Raw genomic sequence first — 24641 nt, 5'->3', positions numbered from 1 at the left:
TCTATTTTCTTAAGCATATTGGGTGGAAATTAAAAAAATCACATAATTTTCTTTTGGGTTCTTAATATACTCACCAAAGACTTTAATCCAGTCTAATAGATAAACTGAATGTTTTATGTCTTATCATTTCAGTCATCTCGAATATTGGAAGAGCTTTTTCTACAAAGCGAATTGTTCCACCAGTCATTTCGGTGGGATATTGACGTCACAACCTTTAGAATTACGAAAATCGGGAGGTACCGTTCTATGGGGGCTATATGAAGGCGTTGACCTATACCGGCAAAACTCTGGGGGAAAGTTGAATACCCCCAACGAAGACTAAGTACCAAATTTCAGTCATTTCGGTATGATAATGAAACTAAAACCTTAAAAATGCCGAAAGTCGGGTGGTACCGTTATATGGGGGCTATATCAAAACGTAGACCGATATAGACCATTTGCAATACCAAACATCCTAGGAGTAATAGAAACTTCTATACCAAATTACAAAGTTCTATCTTAAAAATTGAGAGCTGTATCTTAATTTCTACAGACGGACAGACGGACATGGTTATATCTACCTAGAATTTTACCCAGATCAAGAATATACATACTTTATAGGGTCTCCGATGAATATTTCGATGTGTTACAAACGGAATGACAAATTTAATTATACCCTCCATATTATGGTGGATGGTATAACAGTATGTATTTTTCTTTAAGTACTGTTCGTACCACTGTAGTTAAATTGTAAAAAAATCAGCCGTATCTCACCCTTACACATCAACAGTGACACCAACGTTACACCCCAATTCTAACCATAATTCCAAAAAATACAGATTCCAGCTCTGTCCCACTTCGACAGTAATCTTAATTTCAAATTTCAGGATTCCAGTTCTTTCCGTTTGCCCAATACAATTGGTACCATATTTAGTACCTTTTAGTACTTTTCATACCATTCTAGGACGAATTTCCAAAAACCCATCCTTATCTCACCCCTACACACCAACAGAAACCCACAGTCAAAATTTTAACTTTCTATCTACAGCGGTTTCGACTGGGCGATGATATGTCAGTCAGTCACATACTCATCACTAAGCTCTTTTATATAATACGATAAAATGTATACTAAAACACCTAAAGTTTTTTAATGTTAGCTTATTTATCCCAAAACGAATAAATCTGCGTTTTTAATCTTGTGGGGATTTAAAGTCTACGATGTTCCGTATCAAACACAGAAAAAATTATGTTTCTAGCTCTTCGCGAAATGATTTTCTGATCATTTTTCCGATAGTACTAGTCATTTATTAATAGTCATTTATTTTTGGTCATCAGGATAGAACAGTCACTTTATTTTCCCGAATTTTTGAGATATTAACGCCGAATTTTCTTTCAGTCGATAAAGCATGGCTTTCTAATCGTTGAAACATCTCGGAATATCAATAGGAGTGGCGCAGTTATGTCATATTTCTTCACAATAAGATAGAATATGACACAGACAACCTCGACGGATACAATCGAGTGCTTTGGATGTTGATAAGATGGAACATTTTCAAAATAATTATGAAAAACGTCAAAACGAACTGACAGTGTTGCAAAATTTTACTGATCGCTACCAATATCATGATTTCATCCCGGCGAAGGGAATTATCAATTGGCTTCTCAGTTTTTGAAACGATGCCTTTTTAGCGAAATCCCGAACTCTTTAAGTGTCTAGTATTCTCATATGAATGAGAATCACACTCACTTTTCGGCTTTTCCAAAGAAACACCAAAATCAAAATATTTTGCAACATGTCAGCACGTATCAACTGAGAATTCTTCGAATTCTGTGAGTTGAAAAGAACACCAACATAGTTACCTGTGAGGTTGTTATTGGAATTTTGTTTTTAACAAAGCTCCATTCATTCGCCCGTGCCTCGGCTGTTTTTTGTCTGTAATAGAAGCTAATAAATGAAGTTGAGCCAATGGGGGAATACTCCACTCAAACAATCGAAAATGAGATTGAATCTTCAACAATAAACAAAACAAACAAACGTCAAAGTATTTTATAAAAACCTTGATGTTTTGTTCAATAAAATGGGTTTTCCGCGAACAAGTCTGCCGTTCAAAGGTTTGGAAATATGTTCAGATTTAGAGGAAAATGATCTGATATGAAAACAACCGCTATTTTAATACACTGAGGGAAATTTTAGCACATTTTTCATATTGAAAACCAACTTTGGACTTTGAATTTTAAATGTGTTCTTATTTCGTTGTCCGCGACTGTTCTCAACAGTGTTATGCTCCAATATAAATGGACCAGGTTATGCTCCCCATAACGGATGAGCAAGCTTAATTATACCACTTAAAGATCCATCCAACACAGTCTTAACGAATAAAATCTTCAACCCTTCATGGATGTGTTTAGAAAATAAAATTATATTGTGGTAATAGAGACCACAAGGGGTACCTGCAGTAAGAAACTGGACTTAACCGCCATAAGTGCAAACATTTTGAACTTTTTGGTAAGGTGTCAGTAAGCAGAGCTAGGATTTATTCGCGAGTGAAATTTTTTAGGTGTTGGTGAGGTAAGTTTTTGTTTGGTGGGGGGAGGGGGCAAGTTGCAACCTCAACTTGCTCGAATTCGAGAAGAGTTTCACTATCAAGTGGAATTCGAGCGAGTATTCGTAGCTCTGTGAACAAGGCGTTTGGAACGTTTCGGTGACATATCTCCGACAGAAAATCAACGCGTGGCCATCAACAACAAATAAGCGCAAAAGTATTTATCTTTTGCAGATATAGTACATCTCCAAACTTGATATATGTAGATTTGAGGGAAATATTACGATTTACAATACTTATACCCCGTTTACACTTAACCGGATTTAAGAAACCCACTGGGTTTCAGATGTCAATTCCATAGCGCAAACATCAAATAAATCCTTATAGAGAAGGTTAACCCTGCCGTTTTAGGCTAACTTCGATAGTTGTCATTTGCAGCAGCCATTTTAGTGGAGTGACCGGACATAGGTTAGGCTGTAAAGAATGGTGATGCAAGATCACCATACAATTAAGCCATACGGAGGCCTGTTGTGCGCTCAAATTTTGGGTAAGGATAAGGTTGTATATTAGAATTTAAGAATTTATTACCTAAATTCCTGACTATTTTGTTGACATACAGTGATCGACATTCGTTTAAGCGCAACCCATCTTTTTTGGTTATTCTCGAACTAAACTACATTTATTTAGGGGTTTCTTTATAAAACAGTTAGTCTTAGTACAATTTAACGAATTAGGCACAAAACTAGCTTCATAACAACTAATCGCGGAAAATTCTCTACAAAAACCTTAAAATAGTAAGACATTCGTATAAGCGCATGCTACTTAAAAGTACAAAATATGGACTTAATATCAAGTTTAAGCCAACATTTATGGTAAATTATTTCTTAGCAGGGCCAAAGCTTTCCTCCATGGGGAAATCGGGAATCGCAATTTTTGTTATAAAATGGTGACACGCTTTCAGCTAAAAGTTGTACCAACACTCCTCAACTGCTTATTTTGGATCATTGATTGTTGCGCAGTGTATTTCACTAGTGCAAACAATAGCTGAGGTAATAATACATGGTTTTTATGCTGAATTAAATCAACACTTTAATCTGTTCACGATAATACATTGATCTTCTGTCATTATTTCTTAGTTGGGCCCAGGGATGGAAGCATTGTCTCGCTGAAAACTACGCATATTTTATTATGATGGGAAATTTACAGGTGCATGGACACTTTCCGATTTCATTTTTGTTTATACGAAACCAATCTGGCACGTATTTGTACAGAAAAAACACCCCGCAAAATATGACTTTTTACTAATAAAATAATGCAGGGATGTAATTATTATATTTTTACATAAATCGTGAAAGTATTACTTTTAAAGCTCTAAACATGCTAAATTTAATTTTTTTCTAGCCATTTTTGTTAAAATTCTTACATTTTTTATCAACGTTACTTAAATGTTGAAACTCTATCCTTTTATTTTTTTTGTATTTTATAAATATGTGTTACATTGAAATTTTGGCCATATAATGTGTATTGTTATTCTTAAAAACCCAGTAAAAGTTCATGTAATGGCCAATAAGTCGCGTTTGTGTGCAATGTTAGTTTAGGTTAGCGGAATTTCTGTATATTCCTTACGAAATTGTACTCCATCCTTCGAGATATATTTTAAAACGCCATATATTTTCTCGGTCAATTTAAAGTTCTGCGCGATATTGAAGATGAATACAATGAGACACTCTCACCGCTACACCGCACACAGCTGAAAAACAGTTTTCAATACTCAACGGTACAAAATAGGCGGGTAACGTGTTATAGTCGAATTTTGACTTTAAAAAATCATATAAGAACAATTCCAATTTGCGTTTTTTATCATTAAGGATACTAAATTTTATATAATAATAATTACTGACATTATTGGTTTAAATTTGATATAAAGCTTATTTAATGTGTTTTAAGTAGTGTGCGCTTAAACGAATGTCGCCCAATTTTTAAGGTTGTTTAGAAAAATGTCCACGATTAATCACTTCTGTGTCAGTATTGAATTTATTTTTCTCTTATTTTCTAACATTATAATTAAACTAATCGTTTTATAAAGAAAACCTTAATAAAACTTATTTAGTTCGCGAGTATATACAAACATACACAAAAATTTGTCTTGCGCTTAAAAGAATGTCGACCACTGTAGTCTCTTAAATTTTTGAACTCGATTGTCCTAATTTTGGTCGAGTCCACGTATTATGTCGCTCCCTAGTAGCTGGGTTCTCAGCTTTGTGAAGCCTGGCAATGACAGGGGTCGTGTTCAAACGTTTCGTCGTCCTCTCCGCATGCTCGGCATTCACCTTTTTCTGCACAACCTATTTTGTGCAGGTGCGCTTGTAGCCCCAGGTGTCCTGTAAAGACGCCCGTCAGTCTACTGATATCTTTTTTTACTCAGTAAAATTAATTCCTTTGTTTTATCCTCGTCTGAGTTCCCCCCATAGGATTTTTGTATCTTTTCCCTTCTATACACTACTTCAGATGGAGAGATGTGGATTTTTTGCCCATGCCTTTATCTCTAGACGCGTCGCTTTTAAGGGCTAACTGTATGTTGTTCCCCGGCTTGTTTTGCCAAGGAGTTTGCTATTTCGTTACCCCTAATCCATGTATGCCCTGGTACCCATATAGCGTTTACCGTACCATGTTCGGAATAGTTGTTTACAGACTTTATACATTATAAGACAGTTCTAGATTTCACTTTTTTGGTTGTTATAGCTTTAATAGCTGTTTCGCTGATCGTAAGGATGTTTGCAGTGGTAGACTTTGTGTGAGTGTCAAACCACATCGGACACTTTGTTATCGCTTGGATTTCCGCCTGAAGGATCCATGATATAAAGACCTGGTCCGGTTCTCCCCCCTAGCACAGCCCCATCCGTAAACCCGCAGCTTACAGCGGGAATCTGTGCTAGAGCTCCATCGATCCACGTGTCTCTGTCCGGAATTAGAACTTCTTACAATGCTACTTCACTAGTTTCAGATATACGGTCTGATACTATTTGATTTATAAATTCACCCGTTGTGACCTTTAGTATGTTTGGTTGTCTTTACCGATCCACTCGCTCATCGACTGTAGCCTTTTAGCTGCGATGGCTGCCTCATACCATACCTGAATTTCTATTGGGTGTACAAACAAAATAGTTTTTAAAGCCCTAATCGGCGCGGTCCTCTGAGCGGATATTACTCGAAAAATTATTTTTGGATTCTTTTGGTATTATGCGCGGAAATAACTCTCAAAATTGACTTTTGAGTTATGTCCGTTGCGATTTATATCACGGCACCTTTTAATTAACTTTTAAAGGCTTCTCGATTTGCGTTGAGTATTTGCCCACGATAAAAATATATCATTGTAATTAGGACCGTAAGGACTACTTTCGGTAAAAATTTCAAAACGATTCTCGAAATTTCCATAAACTGTACTTGATCCAAAATTGTGAAGGTTATATAACTTCAATATTGACCCCCCGTTTACACATACAAGTGACAGTTCGAAAAATACCAATACACACATGTTGACTACCACGCCAACCTACAACTCCACTGCTGAGAAAATTTCCTTATCAGTAATCAATGCAAGTGCTTTGAAAGTAACTTCAGTTTTTCCGAACTTTTACACATGCAAGTATCTAGTCGGAAAAAAGAAGTTTCGACTATATTTTGTATACACAACTGTCTGCATGTTAATTGCATGTGTAATAACCGGGTTAGGTTAAATAACGATAGGGTGGTAAATTTAATTCTGACCTTCTTCCAAATTTAAATTCTTCTCCCGATAAAATATGTACTTTAACGTCCGTATGTAGCATTTTAATGCCGGCAGTTTATGTTAGGTCTAGTCAATTGTTAAGATGTCGTTACGTTAAGATTACAACCAATTTCATTAAAAATAAGTATGCTCTTGGGATAATTTAAAATTTTCCCAAGACGCCACCTGTTCTGTGCATTGATAATAGATTAATTTGTCCCTTCGAAAAATGTAATGGTCTGGTATTCCATCCTCCAATTGTCTTCGCCATACTGTAATTGTTTTCCAATCTCCGCACAAAAACAAAAAGAATGTTTGATTGTGCCATTTTCGAATTGTTCGCTTTTGTTGGAAATACTTTGTTGCAGCGCCATCTATAGATAACACTTTGATATTACCGACGATAGCCTCCAGTTGTCGGTCTTCTTCATGCATTGCCATCATGTTTTGTCGTTGTTTTCCTCCATTTCAATCCGGCCGTTGTTTGCCTTGTGAAAGTCCACTGATCACTTGACATTCCAATGTGTATCTTTGCCATCACATCTCCCGAAATATTTTATTTTGTTTTGTTCAAAGTGCAATTAAAGTTTTGCTATTTGTTGCTGTTGATGTTGTTATTGTTGTCGTTCATTGGTGGCGTTCTTTCGTCTGCCAGAGATCAAACACTGCATTGTGACCTTAACCGCTAAACAACCGTTAGAGGTAAATATTTTAGTGGCAGAAATTTATTTTATTACCATAAGGCCATAAATTATTGGTGCACAACTATTAAGAGACAAAAATAATGGAAAAAAGTCCAAGGAAACCCGATTGGGGTAACAGAAAAAATTAAAAAAAGAACATCAACAACAGAAATCCATTAAACAAATCCCAAAAACACAGTATATTGAAGGAAAATCTCTTTGGCCCGGCAATATTGTGTGTAGAGAAATATTGGCACAACGATTTGAATGTTCCTCCACTACACAAAAAGAGACAGACAGATGAACGGGCTGCATTGCTCTGAGCTATTATTTCATTTTAAATACCATTGGGCTCATATACCAGAATTCTTGTGGTATTTAAGGCTCAGACTCCATCGCCTAAGAAGATAAACCAAAAGTACCGAAGCACAAAAATACTTCATATTTTCCTGTTGGATCTCCGTCTCCGGCCAGCCGTACCGTTTTCTTTGGGCAAAACGACATCCGTCGTCATCGCCGTCGTCGTTCTTCTTGACTTAGTACCCCACTACAATATTGGGTGGCTATAAATAGAAGAAAAAGAACTTCCAAAAGAAGAGGAAGAAGTGGAAAGAACGTGGTCCACATGGAGGTTTAATTGCTTTGAGAAATCTTTGTTTTTATTATTTGTTGTTGTTGTCGTCGTTGTTGTTGTGGAGTACAACCCCAAAGAAACCAACAATTGACAAACTATAAATCAATATATTGGAGAATGAGTGTAACGAATACGAACGAGGAGGTTGCTTTGGAATAAACATAAATAAATACCCCACCGATGTTTTGTTTGTGCACAATATTTTGATTTACAGGTTCGTTGTTTAAGTCTTTTGTTTTTGTTTATGATCTGAGCCATCATTAAAATTGATATGCCCCTCTTAGGTGTATGAATTGTGTTTATGGCTTGTAGGCAATCAAAACCAAACGTTTAAACGTGCGTTAACACTGACATTCATTTTAAATTATATCAAAACAGAAAAAAATAATATTGCATGTAGAGTTGCCTATACCATTCCTTTTGGAGGTGCATTTGTAATGCCCTTTCATTGTTATAACCCTAGGTATTTTTAAAATTCCTTCGTCCAAAATCATTCTTTCTCTGTTGCCCACAGAGTAAAAGGATAACATCTGATTATAATGATTACGCACATGGTCAAATGACTGAAATATTCAATACAGGCGCCATAATTAAAAAGCGAGGACCAAACGCTTTGAAAAAATAAAACCGGTGGATCTTTATAATTGATTTTAAAGTATTGGCTTTCACGGTGTGCCTTAACCAAACTTAAATGGAAGGTGCTTACACCTGTGAAGTTTTTGTAGATTCTGAAACTACAATGCTCGTTTTCCCGATTTTGCTTGGAAACCGCGAGTCCTATGTAAATGGGCCTAAAGAACATGTTGTAGCTGTGAAAATTCTCCACTAGATTGACCTTTATAATATTTTACCATTTTTGAGATATTGAAGTTCAAATTGAGACAATGCACTGACTGTATCGCCTCCTTATGAAACAATATCAAGCTCAGTGCGCCTTAACTAACTTTTGATGAAAACCGCTCACACATGGGAAGATTTCGCGGATTCTGAACAGCAATGTTCATAGATAAGAAAAATAAAAAAAAACAGAAAAAATCACCGGAGGGATTTTTAAATAACTCGCGATCAAAATTCACAATTTTAGGGTTTTTTAGGTTTGCACGAAATGAGTCTAAAGAAAATGTTGTAGCTGTAAAAATTCTCTACAAGACTGACCTTTAGGCTTTAGGCTAGAGGTTCAGTTCAATTTTTTAGGTTTTTATCTTAAGTCTTCAAGAGAGAAGTCTCCCTTGTCCCGTATGGGATGTTGTGGAACAATGGTTTTTGTTCAAAATTTTGCTTGGGAACCGCAATTCATATCAAAATGGGACTAAAGAATATGTTGAAGCTGTGCAAATTCTCTACAAGATTGGATGATTTATTCTTTCCTGGGTTGTACCATTTTCAAGATATATAAGTTTAATTTGGGAAATTGCAGTAATGACATATGGCGATACAGTCAGTACATTGTCTCAATTTGAACTTATATATCTCAAAAACGGTAAAACTTACGAAAACATCATAAAGGTCAATCTTGTGGAAAATTTTCACAGCATTTTCGGCCCATTTACATAGGACACGCGGTTTCCAAGCAATATCGTGAAAACCTAAATAACCCCTAAATATGTGAACTTAAATCGCGATTTATTCGAAAATCGCTCCGATATTTCTAATCTATGAGCATTGTAGTTTCAGAATCTGCAAAAACTTCCCAGGTATTAGCACCTTCCATTTAAAATTAGTTAAGGCGCACCGTGCTTTGTTTTCGGAAATGTAGAACATGGTTTCGCACAGCAGAGCCAATGTTTTGTATATCATTCATATGATTCTATTATTACGAAACACATATCGCGTCAAAACTCAAAATAAATACAAACGCATTAATATCGGCCGAGCCGAACTTTTTATACCCTCCCTTGATAACACTATGCTACAAAAGTTGACTAAAAAAAGATTCAAGCGTTCTGATGCAAAAATTCTATCGTATTGAAAACACCTTTGGTTCCTTTGGGTCACTTTGGGTCACTTTGTTTTATAACGGTAAATGTAGTGAAAAACGGGGTTTCTAAAATTTTCAACTTTAGACGGTCATAACTTCTATTTTTCACAACGAAATTCTATTGGTCTTCTTTTTTTAAGGGGCAAGTAATATCTTTCGAACAAGCCATTTAATTGTTATTTAATTGGTTAACAGATTTCAGGAATTTTGACGATTTGGCATTTCGGGTTTTTAGTGATTATGGAAATAGGTCCACGTTTTGTTCTAGCCACCATATAACGGAACCGCCCGATTTCAGGAATATCGAATTTTTTACAAATCGTGGACCAATGTCCATAATTTTTTGTTGAGACGTTTCTTGATCATGGAGAACCTTAACCCATATCGTACCGAGAAAAATTTTTTATTTATTTTTTAGGGTAATTAGGACCCACTGATGTCAAAAATCAACTCAAAAAATGTTTCCTATTTTTCGTTTTCCAGGAAAGTGGTGTTCAAAATTTCGAACACTGGCGCTTAAGCTATATAAATAGAAGTAAAATAAAATTGATTTATTTGCCGTTTTATTGATTTATTTCACCATTTTTGTATGAAAAAATGGTTGAAGATTGGTATTGAGACTTCTTTGGACCTACAAAACGTTTCCCCGAAATGTGTCAGCACTGGTCCACGTTTTGGGTTGCCCCCCAATATAAGGGTACCGCCCGATTTTCGGGAGATTTCAAGGATTTAGCTGCATTATCCTACAGAAATTGTTGTATATTAATACATATTTAGTCTTTTTTGAGGATACTTAACTTTCCTCCAGAAATTTTTCAGCATACGTCCACGTTTTATATAGCCTCCGTTGAATTGTACCTAACGATTTAATGGTATTTCAGGATTTAAGCCGCACTATCCTTTAGAAATGGCTGAAATTTAGTATTTAGTCTTATATGGTGCTATAATAACTTTTCCCCGCAATTTGTCAGTACATTTCCAAGTTTTTATATACCCATCAATATGTAGGTTAAGTACCAGCGTTCGAAATTTCGAACAGTCAACTTTGCACGTCGCGCTTGCGAATGTAAATCAAGTTCTCTATATTTTGTGAAACGACTACATGTATTGGCAATAATTCTCAATGATTACTTTTGTAATTTCATTTTTTTATAATTTTTTAAAATTAATTTAAAAAGTATCCAAAAGTATAGGTTTCAAAAATCTGCCCTTTACATCAAGGGGGAGGGAGGGTTTTTTTTTTGTTGACAGATTAGGCTTTATACATATACCAAAACTTGTTTAAAATTTAACGTTTTTCATCCATAAATATTTTTTTGAAAAGAAGTGTTTTTACTGTTCGAAAAATCGAACACCAAGTACGAAATGGGTTAAATGCCAAATTATAGCTAATTCGGTCAGAAAATGTAGCTAAAAATGTCAAAATATCTGACATTGGGAGTACCTTTATATGGGGGCTGTATGAAAACGTGGACCTACATATGTTCATAATTTTTGGCGGAGAAGTTTCTTTACCCCTTCGAACCTGAAATGTCAAATTATGGTTAATGCGGTCCGAAAATGTATCTAAAATCGTCAGAATGCCTGAAATTTTGGGGTACCGCAATATGGGGCTATTCCAAAACGTGGACCGATGTAGTCCATCTTCGAACATGACCTGCCCCGAATCGATAGACCCATCTTTCCAAAATTGCAGCTTCCTATCAACATTTATTTGAATGCACTCTAGCATTACCACAGTAAAAGTAAAAACACAAAAAAATGCAAAACTTATCTATTTTTCAACCGATTTCATTCCGGTTTTCGAAAGCTAACTTTATTAATTTTTTGGTGAAAATAAAAAATATACTGCTTTGGTATCTTCTAAGCAGCCTGGAGCACAAGAAAAAGCATTTTCCCGTTTTTTGATGCGATTTTTTCGCACTTCAACAACTATAACTTAGCGATATGTTAACCGATTTCAAAACCTTATAGCTTGTTCGAAAGATAAACCAATAGAAATCCATTGCGAAAAATAAAAGTTATGCAAGTTTAAAATTGAAAAATCTTAGTAACCCCGTTTTTCACTACATTTACCTTTATAAAACAAAAAAACGAAGTGACCCAAAGGAAGCAAAGGTATTTTCGTTATCCATGGACCCCAGCACTATAGAATTTTTGCATCAGAACACTTGAATATTTTTCGTGTAGCACAGTGTAATTAGTTTAGGTGGAGAAGTTTTTTGAAACCCGTAATACAAAATTTTGAATGATTCGTCTTTTTAGTTAATTTAAGTACAAAATTATAGCTAGTTCGGTTTGAAAATGTCAATACTTCTAAAATCGGGCGGTATCGTTATATAGGGGCCAAATTATAGCTAATTCGGTCAGATAATGTAGGTAAAAACTTCTAAAATATCAAAAAACGGGCGATGTTGTTTTATGTGGACTACTCCAAAAAGCGGACCTATGTCCTCAATTTTTGGAGGAGAAGTTTTCTGACCACAAAAAACCCTAAATGCCAAATTACATACAATCTGGGCAAAAAATGTAGGCAAAAACTTTAAAATACCTGTACCGTTGAGGATATTTCAACACGTAGGCCTATGTTCACAATTTTTCGAGAAGAAGTTTGTTTGACTCTTTCGAACGTTAAATACAAAATTATTGATATTCGGTTCTGAGAAAGTAGCTTAAAACGTTGAAATACCTGAAATCGGGCGTTAACGTTATGTGTGACCTATTCCAAAACTTAGACCCGTGTCCACAATTTTTAGCGAAGAAGTCTTCGACCACTAAAAATCCTACATGCCAAATTATAGCTAATTCTGTTTAAAATGTAGCTAAAAACGTCAGAATTTTTTTGTAGATGAGTTTTTTACTTCTAGTGACGCTAAATGTCAAATTATAGCTAATTGGGTCTGTAAATTTAGCTCAAAACGTCAAAATATCTGAAATCGTGTGGTAAAGTTATATGGGGAATATTCCGTGACATACGAGGGCAGTTCGGAAACTTCTAAGCCTAGCACAAAAAGCGCGGTATAAACAGAAAAAAGTTAAGTGTTTTGGAAACTTCCATCTCTGTTATGAACACATGTTAAATTTTGTTTCGATCTGGCAACTCCTTCATATAGAAACAGGTGTTCAAAAAAGACGCATCCGCGACTTTTTTTACAATGGAAAAATTAGAAATGCCTGCTGTCATTAAATATTTACATAAAAAAGGTTTATCGGGACAAGAAATTCATATTGATATGGTGAATATGTTAAGTGAAAGTGCTCCTTCATATGCAACAGTAAAAAATTGGGTTGCAGAATTTAAACGTGGTCGTACAAGCATTGAAGTTGAACCACGTAGTAGACGTCCAAAAACAGCAATAACAACAGAAATTGTATTGTAATTGATCGACGAATAAAAGTGCGTGAAATTGCTAATATCATGGACATCTCGAATGATCGAGTCCATTTAATTTTGCATGAAGAACTACAGATGAAAAAGCTTTCTGCAAGATGGGTGCCGCATTTGTTAACAGTCGATCAAAAACGCATAAGAATGAACATTTCTCAAGCTTGTTTGGATCGTTTTAAGCGAAGTAAAATGGATTTTGGATGAGACATGGATCCGCCACTATACTCCAGAGACAAACGATCACTCCAAACAATGGACTGAAGCTGGAGGAAGTACCCCAAAGAAGGCAAAAACAATTCAATCGGCTGGTAAGGTTATTGCAACGGTTTTTTGGGATTTAAAGGTATTTTATTGATTGACTATCTGCAAAAGGGTAAAACAATAAATTCAGAGTACTATTGCAACCTTTTGGATCAATTAAATGTACAAATTCGAGAAAAACGTCCTGGCTTACAACACAAAAAAATAATTTTTCATCAAGACAACGCACCAGCGCACAAGAGTGTTTTAACAATGGCTAAAATCAACGAATTAAAGTACGAGTTGCTTGACCACCCACCTTATTCTCCTGATTTAGCTCCCAGTGACTATTACTTGTTCCCAAATCTAAAAAAAATCCTTGCTGGCAAGCGTTTTACCTCAAATGAAGATGCAATTACAGTTGTAAATCACTATTTTGAAGAACTTGAGGAAAACTATTTTAATCAAGGGATAGAATTGCTAGAAAAGCGTTGGACTAAGTGTATTGAAGTTTCAGGAGATTATATTGAAAATTAAAAATATTTTTGAAAAACTAACTATTCTCTTTCATTGATAGGCTAAGAAGTTTCCGAACCGCCCTCGTATGTCCACAATTTTTGGTGGACACGTATTTTGACCCCTCGAACCTTAAAGTCTGTGGTTTCATTGGTCTCTTTAAATTGAAGTGGTCTTCCTCAGAGGATCGTACTCGCTTGTAAGCGTAAGTTTGGGTGCGTAGCAGTATTTCCGTCGTTAGATTTCCCCAGCTCTTTTGAAGCCAGTGATACCACACATTGCTTGTTATTTTGCTTGCCTGCCAGGTTGCATCCGTACTTCTTATTGGTTGGGGGATATCAAGCGATTGTCCTAAAGACGACGCTTTCAAAGTCGTGGGCTGTTCAATTTTCCGTGAGAGCTTAGAGTTTTTCGGGGTCAAATATTGCGGGTTACAGGCTTTACTCACTCTATCCATGGTTCCCCTTGGTAAGGTTTGCTTCTGATAAAACTTAAGGTTCGCGGCTGGGCGAATGGAGTAGTATTTCCGACCGCGACTTAAAATCGTCAGTTTAATTGTAACTGAATTGAGTAAAGCTGTACATATACTGAATGACAAAATATACCATTTTGTGGAAGGCAAAAAATCCAATAAATTGTTTTTTTTTTACACAATTACTTGTTTAGCACGGTGCTCTTGAAACTTTAAATGGAAGGTGCTTATACCTAGGAAGTTTTTGCGGATTTTGAAACTACAATGTTCGTCGATGAGAAAAATCAGAAAACAACAAGTAAGAAAGTATCAGTCAGCTGTGCTGACGGAGGTATACCCTCAGCCTCTGACCAAAATATAATCTGAAGGTACCACAATGTGGGGTTATACCAACACATTGAGTTCTGATTCATAGAGAACTCGAAATATTTAATTATGTTAAACTACATTTGGAAGAAATTAATGAAAAAGTTTAAAAGTTATCTTGCAGACATTTTTGTTTGCCCGCAGGACTTTTTTTGTCCTCAAACTGCATTTTTCTCAAATTTTATGTGGGAGGTACCAGAACCGATATAGTCCATATTTCAACCTTATACATGACTGGATGAAATAATACGATGTACAAAGTTTGGACCACTCAGAAACTCCCTGCGAGCGTTTGCCATTTTAGTTAGTGGCGTCAGGGTTTCTTGGAGCTTTCAGGTCATTATCTCAGGAAGTATGGACTTGTCCCCGTATGGACTTGTACCGTTGTAAAGGGGGTCACAAGGACAGCCTGCTGAAACAAATTAAAAAGCGATCCGAGAGGTGCTCTTAAACTTCACTTCTTTCGAATTTTGTGTGGGAGGTACCCGAAGGAGTGGACCGGTAAAGTATGTATTCGAAACCGATTTGTATCTGGAAGGAATAATACGATGTACAAAGTTTGGACCAAATCGATTGCTCCCTTCGAGAGATATCGTTCACACCATTTTAGAGAAATTTGTTGAACTTTTGTGGGAGAGGTACCAGAAGAGCCATCTTCGAACTTAAAATAAGTTTGAACAAAATATTACCATACCCAAAATTTGGTTCGAATCGGTTGATCCGTTCGAGAGTTATCTTGCGCACCAGCCAGACAGACAGACCGACAGACAGGCAGACGGACGTGGCTAAATCGACTCCAAATTGTCTGAAAGGAATATCGTCCATACATACTTCTTTAGTCCCATTTCGATAGGACTTGCGGTTTCCAAGAAAATCGTGAAAACCTAAAAACAATCTTAAAATGTGAACTTTGACCGCGATTTATTTAAAAATTCCTCCAGCGTTTTTTTCTTGTTTTTTGATTTTTCTAACCTATGAACATTATATATAGTTGTTCCACAAACATCCCAGATGGGACATTGCAAAATCCGCAAAAACCTACGAAAATACCATAAAGTGTAATCTTGTAGAGAATTTTCATAGCTACAACAGTTTTTTTGGTCCCATTTCGATATGACTTGCGGTTTCCAAGCATAATCGTGAAAACTTTAAAAAACCCTTAAAAATGCAGACTTGTATCGCGATTTTTTTAAAAAGCTCTCCGGCGATTTTTTTGATTTTTCTCATCTATGAACATTGTAGTTTCAGAATCCGCAAAATCTTTCCCAGGTGTAAGCACCTTCCATTTAAAGTTGCTTCAAGAGCACCGTGTTAGTTTTTTAGTTTTTTTGACATCACCAAAATCTCCAGATCTAAATTATGTAAGATTTATCTATTGTCTCAACTCTTTTACCACGGTAAATATTGTTTAAAATCTAGAAGCATGTCTAAGAAGATTTGAAATTTAAATTACTTTCACCTTCAAATAGCCAAACGATCGTTTTATTTACGATTTGCCAATCATGTGGGATGATGCTTACAAAATTGAAAAAAGGAATAATAAAATGTTTACCTCTTTTATTGAAGTCTATCGTATTTATCACCATATTTGATTCATTTTATTTTTATTTATTTTCAGATTCGATAACATTTAGAAACATCATCACGAGGTAAGTTGATGGCCCTAGAATTTGTTTACATAACATCATTATATTTCGCTTTCGCCTTAAGGCTGCTATAGTGAAAGTTATTTTCTTGCCACTTGGTTGAATATTTTGATTTCATTTGAATTATTTCTCTGAACAATCTGTATAATAAATAAAACACCTCCTACATGCTATGTCGGTTAGTCGGCTTCTGAGAGTTCTTTGGACATTTGAATGTGTAATTATAACTATTGTGAACCTGTTCTTCAAGCCGAATCAAATTAAGGCGCAAAATATCTCTTAGACAAGTGCCAAGTTCTATAATTACGAACGTTACGTAGTAACAAAGCAAGCTGCTACTGGCGGCTGCTGCGGCTGTCTTGTGAATATTTCATGCCATGGAATGTCGTCGTTATTAGGGTCAAGATTTCTTTTAGGCGTTGTGGCAGCTGAGAGTTTTAATGAGTGTCAAGTACCATTCATTGTTGCCACTTCAAAGATGAAATGCGTTTTGAGTCGTATGCGAGTATGTGTGCGTGTGTGGGGTGAAAGTTATTTGTTTATATCAGACTATGGATTTGCGTAGAAGTTTTGAATATTTGTCAAGTAAACAAGGAATATAATTGTCATACGTCAGTCTGTCAGTTAAACATTGTGTAATTATAATTATTACATATAATAATGACTACTGGACACTGCAATGCTACTTCCAACAAATAGTTTTGCGATTTGAGTCACAAAGGTATTGCCTATAACAACTACCGTTTATTATTCGTTTTAAAAGACAATGAATACCAGAAGTAGTGGACTGCGGCAGAACACATCAGATAAATTTTTTAAAAAAAAAAAACAGAAACAGCCTTCTTATTTGTAACAAAATTATTTCAAAAGAGGGCAGAATCATTCCTTCTCATTCGCAGATGTACATCTTTTGGATATATTTAGGCGCCACCGGATACTATATAAAGGCTCGCCTGGTCCATCACCGTTATACGAACTTCTCGCCACCGTTCAGGGCGAAGTGGTGGTGCAATTGTGGTCAGTATCATCATTGTGCAGCGTAACTCGTACATAATTTGAGAATCTCATCATATTGCAGTTGAGATAAGTTCACGATGGCAGCCCCACTAAAATACTCACGAGCTTCTGTGTTCAAGCCGAGAATGCTACCTCCACGGTGGATGCGATAATTCAAAATATTCTTACGGAATTAGGTTCAACTTAACCTGTGTAGGCGTTGTTTTATTTCCCGATATGTTTCCACCAAATTGACTTCAATTATTTCTACGCGATTCCACTTAAATCAGTTTACTTAATGTTTTGCATAGCTGACGGTTTTAATTCGTGTTCTGATTTACAACTCGCTCACCCACCTGATATTCTCCTGTATTTATACTCGCCCGCTGTAGCATAGCCTGTTCTAGAATCCTCAGTATAGAATGTCCTACAATGGTCAATCCAAATGCGGGAAAGTAGTAGGTGTAGTAATGAATGACGTCACAATGTAGAAAGAATAATTAAGCTAAACAAAAACAATAGCAAAATAAATATGGAAAATAGTGACTAAGCGATAATTGCACGATTGTAGTAAGTTCTGTACAGTAGTTGTTGTTGTAAAAGTGACTCAAATAAAGTAAATGCTTAATACAAATTTACGAACTTTATCTAAATTATATCCACCTATTATGTTCGTAACAATATTTAAATTACTAATACTAGTACCTGTTATGTTCCGATTGTTGTGGTACGAGCCCTATTTCAAAACTTGTTTATACCCTCCACCATAGTATACACAGTGGATGCGCCCAACTACAAAAATCATGTCATCATTTTAAGAATTTACCAGTAAGGAAAGGATCAAAGTTCCCTACACCACCACGATTTCAATATAATTTGGCGAAATTGTTTCTAGACTAAACTGCATGACATTTTCCCAGATTAATTAAAAAATCTGTTCAATTTTGTGTTTGGTGCGTTAAATACTTGAAATCGACTGAAAATATAAAAGAAAATTGAACAGAATTTGGGTGTTTGGTGCACCAACTACATGTAATCGGCCGATCATATGTATGGGATTTATATCCATATCTTAACCGATTATAATATAGTTTGGCAAACTAATTTCCAGATTGAATTCGTTGACATTCTCCAAATTTCATCAAAATTGGGCGGAATTTCGGTGTTTGTTTCACCAAATACCTCAAATCGGGCGAATATATATAGGAGCTATATCCAAATCTGAACCGATTTTCACCAAAAGCACTAGTACCAGGATGAAGCCAAGGGTCTATTGGTTTCAAAACTCTTTTGACGTTTTACGGAATTTATATTTTTGGAATATTTTTCAGTCATTATATTATCCTTCTTTATATGTATGTTCAATATAATGTTTAGTGTGCTATTATAATTGTATCTTGGGCCGCAATGAAAACTTGTGAAAACTTAAACCTAGGACTGCAATCTTTTTGTTATAGATTTTTTAGGCAACCAGTTCAATTCGATATCTTATAAAGAAGGACTTTTGTCACAACTTCCCATGTAAGTGCCACCCACCGCTGTGGTATGGAGGGTATATTAAGATTGTTTTTCCGTTTTAACGTATTGGAATAGTCATTTGCGATCCATCGTCTGAAAGAAAATTCGGCATAAATATCTCAAAAGTTCGCTTAAATAAAGTGACTGTTCTATCCTGATGACCAAAAATAAATGCCTATTTTTCATAGTACTATGGGAAAATTGATCAGCAAATCATTTCGCAAAGAGCTAGAAACATAATATTTCCTGTGTTTGATACGGAACGTCATAGACTTTAAATCCCCACAAGATTAAAAAAGCAGATTCATTCGTTTTGGGATAAATAAGCTAACATTAACAAACATTTAGGTGGTCTATTCTACTGACGTGGAGTGTATGTATTCACCGCAATTTGATACAAAGTTCTTGATACTGAATTTCTGAATATTTCGAATCAAATTTATTTCCACCAAGTTGCCCGGTTAATGTCACTCTTTAAATTATAGTTTTTCTTTAAACATTCCACTATCTTTACCTGTTTGAAACTGTTAATAGTAGACCATTTAAATGGGGGAAAACTGCTTCAATTTTATGATGATGATAGCGAAGTTTTTCTTTTTTCTCAAAAGATTGTCAACAATATATTTTATTTGATTACAGGCCAGTTGCAACATTGAAGACAGTTTATCAATCACTACTTTGTGCCAAATAAATTGTCTGCTTTGTGATATAATAACCAAACTAAAGTCTTCCTGATTCTATCAAGCGAATCAAATAATGATACGATGCAGCAAGACCAACAGCGAAAGAGAGAGAGGGAAAGACTGACAAAAAACAATGTGTTTAGAGCTTGGCATATAATAAGCGTCTATTTTGCATAAAAACGTTCTTCACGACCATAAAAGTAATTACGCATCGCACACTCTCCGCCGGCTAGTGATGATGTCTGCAGAGCCGCTAGGGTTTTGTTGCAACAACAGCACCACAACTATGTTGAGCAGAGGAGACTCTTTTTCCTCATTGCCTCACACTATGTAAACACAACAATTTTATTGGGGGAAAACCCCTCCTACAAAAATCTTAATTTGATTGAAATTGAAACGTTTGCAATAGTTTCTGTTGATGTTGTTTTTGTTGCCGCTGCTGCTGATGTTATGCAAAGTAAATTTTGTAGCCTTGGCCACTGTCAGAGCCAAAGTCAAAGCCACATGAAGTTGTTCACCACAATCACCATGATGATGATGGTAGTGTTTACGATGACGGTTTAGTTTGGGATAATGATAAAGAAAACAAGCGTCATTATCATTAGACAAGTATACAGACAGACGGATAGATAGACAGATGGACAGACATGTGGACAATGTAGTTACACTCTCCCGTATATGGGGTTTTTTCTTGTCTCATTTCGGTTCCATTCAGCTATGAGGAAACTCTTATCGTCCAACATACATTTGTATGTGTTGTTGCTGCTGGTTCTTTTTCAAGATGAGTTGGTATCTTATTCTAGCTAACTTACAAAATAGCTTCCGCCTTTTCCTCTTAAATAGTTTGGAGTTTAAATTCACCCTACACAAAATCATATTCTTCCCATAAACTTACTAATAAACCCATATCTAATAATGCTGTATAAATGAAGATAGGGTCCACTAAGCATAAAGTAAGTCAAAAGTGGTGAATATTCTATTTCTCACAGATACCTTCTGTTTTATTAACAACGTAGTCAGACGGCTTCAACAAAATATTTTGTTTTTGCAGCCGAACTCAGCATAGACTTCAAGGCCGTCAGACATCTGGAACCATAACTAAAACCATATTTTAGTATACTATATTCTCAACATGCAAAGTTTCTTACCTCATTACATAGAACTTTAACGACTACATTGCTTTTAATGTCAATATTGCCGTGAATAGTGTACTCTCGTGTAAACTTTTCTTTTGCGCCGATAAACGATGCAATTTGCCAATTGTAACAGTATGAGTGTTACACCAACCACACCATCCAGCACTATCATCATTTTAAGCTGTTGTACTCTGCCCGCACTGTAGAACTCCATTTGAATCATCATCGTTCGCCACTTAGAATAGAACACACTCAAATACCGTTACACGTATGCAATAAATAGCTAGAGAAGCAAAAAATAATAACAACGTGACAGTAGACAGCACCGAAGTTGAGATAGGTTCAAGAAAATCACATTAAACGGAGAAAATTTGCTGGGACAATTGAAGAAAAAAGTTTAAAATTTTATAAAAAGAATTGTCATATATGTTTACTTTTTTCCAATACGAGGTGTGAGATAGAAGTCTCCATGAGATGAGCGTGGGTAAGTCTGGTATATAATACTTGTACTTAGGTGGCTGCACATTTGACATTTAAACCAAGCATAGAATAAGGTGCAACCTTGCCGATCTTTAAATTGTATTACCAAGTTTGAGATATCTATCATTAAAGATGGTTTTTATACCCTTCACCATATTATAGAGGGTATAAGTAAATTTGTCATTCCGTTTGTAGCACATCGAAATATTCATCGGAGACCCTATAAAGCATATATATTCATTATCAAGGAAAATTCGAAATCGATATAACCATGTCCGTCTGTCCGTCCGTCCATCCGTCTGTTGAAATCAAGATAGAGCTCGCAATTTTTAAGATAGAGCTTTGTAATTTGGTATAGAAGTTTCTATTACTCCTAGGATGTTTGGTATTGCAAATGTGGAATATCGGTCCATGTTTTGATATAGCCCCCATAGAACGGTAGCACCCGATTTTCGGCATTTTGAAGGGTTTAGCCTCTTTATCACATGGAAATGGCTGAAATTTTGTCTTCGCGGGTATAAAACTTTTCCCCAGAAATTTGTCAGTATAGCTCCACGCCTTCATTTAGCCTCCATAAAACTGTACCTCCGGATTTTGGGTATTTTTAAGGGTTCGGCCTCAATATTCCTCCGAAATGGTTCAAATTTGGTATTTAGTGTTTCTTGGGGTATACAACATTCTAAATTTCTCGGTATAGGCCCACGCCTTCAGATAGTCCCCATAGAACTGAACTTCCCGATTTTCGGTATTTTAAAGGTTGTGGCCACAATAACCCACCTCCAAATTCTCATAAAACGCAGACCTAGACCATAATTTTCAATGAAAAATTTTCTGATTACTGGGAACTTTAAAATGGACGGCACCGTTTTATATTGAGCTGTATTACAACGTATGGACGTTTTTTAATCAACCCAAATTATTCAATTACAGAAAATTTTAGCGAAAATATAGATAAAAATTTTAAAATATCAGAAATCGGGCGCTACCGTTATATGGGGCTTGTACCAAAACGTGGACCTGTTTTCACGGACTGGTGGTGAAATATTTTGACCACTAGGAGCCCAAATTTCCAATTTACAGCTAATGTAACACTATGCGACAAGAAATTTTTTAACCATATTCTGACCAGGGTTTCGGAGTCGAGGTATTTTTGGCACGACTCCGACTCCAGACCAGTTTATTTCACGACTCCGGTTCGACTCCGAGAGTGAATTCCTGTAACACTAAATTTAATAAAATGTGCACAAATTTTTAACTTTTTACTATATTTTGGCCTATATAGGCAAATCTGTTGGTTTTGCTTACATATTCTTTAGAAAAGGCATTCGTTGGATATAATACTCAACTACAGAACATAAATATGAAGTAAAATGCATATGTATATTGAAACAAGTAAGAAAGTATCAGTCAGCTGTGCTGGCGGAGATATACCATCATCCACTGACAAAAAAATGCAATTCCAAACCAAACACAATAATTATGCCGTATATAAAATATATTGATTTTGTATCACGAGTTTGCTTTAGAATGTGTACGTACCATAATGTGGGGCTATACACAATCAATGACATATAATCAATCAATGACATACCACGGTGCTCTTTACTCAAATTTAAATGAAAGGTGCTTACACTTGGGAAGTTTTTACGGATTCTGAAACTACAATATGCATAGATGAGAAAAATCAAAAAACTAAAAAAATCGCCGGAGCGATTTTTAAATAAATCGCGATTCAAGTTGACATTTTGAAGGGTTTTTTTAGGTTTTCACGATTTTGCTTGGAAACCGGATGTCCCTACGAAATGGGACTAACCAAATTGTTGTAGCTATGAAAATTCTCTACAAGATTGGTTTTTATGATATCTTCGTAGTTTTCACCGTTATTGAGACATAGAAGCTCAAATTAGGACAATAAATTGACCTAACTCCTCCTAATAAAACAATGCCATGACTGCAATTTCCCAACGTAAACTTATATATCTCCAAAACGGTACAATCTAGGAAAAAATTACGAAAACCAATCTTGTAACGAATTTTTACAGCAACAACATATTCTTTAGTCCTATTTCGAAAGGATTTGCAGTTTTCAAGCTAAATCCTGAAGACCTATAAAAGAAAATCTGAAAGTTTGATCTGAACCCCTATATCTCAAAAATGGTAAAACCTAGGAACCAATCTTGTACAAAATTTTTACTGCTAAAAATTGTTCTTTAATCCCATTTCAATAGGACTTGCGGTCTCCAAGCAAAATCGCGAAAACATAAAAAAACTTAAAAATGTGAACTTTGATCGCGATTTATTAAAAAATCCATCCAGCGATTTTTTCTTGTTTTTGGATTTTTCTCATTTATAAATATAGCTGTTTCAAAGTCCACAGAAACTTCCCTGGTGTAAAGGTTTTTTTTATAACATTGTTTTATAATGAGGTGATACTGTCAATCCATTGTCCTAATTTGAACTTCTATATCTCAATAATGGCAAAAACTACAAAGATATCATGAATGCAAATCTTATAAAGAATTTTCATAGGTACAACATCTTCTTAAGTCCCATTTCAATAGGACTTGCGGTTTCCAAGGAAATCGTTAAAAACCTAAAAAAACCTTAAAAATGTCAACTTGAATCGCGATTTTTTTACTTTTTGATTTTTCTCATCTATGAACATTGTAGTTTCAGAATCCGCAAAAACTTTCCAGGTGTAAGCACCTTCCATTTAAATTCGATTCAAGAGCACCGTGATACGTTAAACTAAGTTTGGAAGAAATTTTTGAAAAAGTTTTAGAGTTATATTGCACAGAAGCCATTTTAGTATGTGCCGGCAGGGTTTTGGGGCTTTTGGGCCATTATCTCAGGAAGTATTGACTTGCTCCGGAAAAAAATTTTACCGTTGTATATGAGGCAGCTAGAACAACATACTGCAAAAAGAATCAAAACGATGCGAGAGGAGCTCTTAAAGTTCACTTTTTCCGAATTTTGTGCGGGAGGTACCCGAAGGAGTGGACCGAATAGTCCACATTCCAACCTGATATATGACTGGATGAAATAATACGATGAGCCAAGTATGCACCAGTCAGAAACTCCCTGCGAGAATTATCTTGCGGATTTGTTATTTTGTTCGGTGCCGTCAGGGTTTCTTTGAACTTTTAGGCCAATATCTCAGGAAGCATGACCTTGCGCAAAAAGAAGATTGTACCATCAAAAAGGGAACCGCAAGAACAGCCTACTGAAAAAAAAATCGAAACGATCCGAGAGGAGTTCCTAAACTTCATTTTATCCCAACTTTGTGTGGGAGTTACCCGAAGGAGTGGACAGATGTAGGCCATATTCGAACCTAATCTATATCTGGAAGGAATAATACGATGTGCAAAGTTTGGACCAATTCGATTGCTCCCTTCGAGAGTTATCGTTCACACCATTTTACAGAAACATTTTGAACATTTATGGGGGAGGTACCCAAAGGAGTGGATCGATATGGCCCATCTTCGAACTTAAACTAAGTTTGGACTTGAAATATTACGATACCTAAATTTTGGACCAAATCGGCTCATCCGTTTGAGAGTTATCGTACGCACCAGCCAGATAGACAGACAGACGGACGGACAATGCTAAATCGA

At 35.8% G+C, this 24641-nt stretch overlaps 1 protein-coding gene across 5 annotated transcripts in view; it reads left to right on the top strand.

Moving 5' to 3' along the window:
- sano (CABIT domain-containing protein serrano) overlaps window positions 1-24641 on the top strand; it is a 711482-nt gene that overhangs the window by 245230 nt on the left and 441611 nt on the right. For all 5 annotated transcript variants that reach the window (XM_073957415.1, XM_073957408.1, XM_073957405.1 and 2 more), the window contains one exon: window positions 16187-16217. The gene's annotated coding sequence lies outside the window, so the exon portion shown is untranslated. The remainder of the gene's footprint in view (window positions 1-16186; window positions 16218-24641) is intronic.

Source organism: Musca autumnalis, unplaced genomic scaffold (assembly GCF_047663935.1).
Source record: "Musca autumnalis isolate F117 unplaced genomic scaffold, ASM4766393v1 scaffold_5, whole genome shotgun sequence".
NCBI classification, from domain to species: Eukaryota; Metazoa; Arthropoda; class Insecta; order Diptera; family Muscidae; genus Musca; species Musca autumnalis.
The sequence above is the reverse complement of the archived record's forward strand: the minus strand, read 5'-3'. Positions and strand labels throughout refer to the sequence as shown.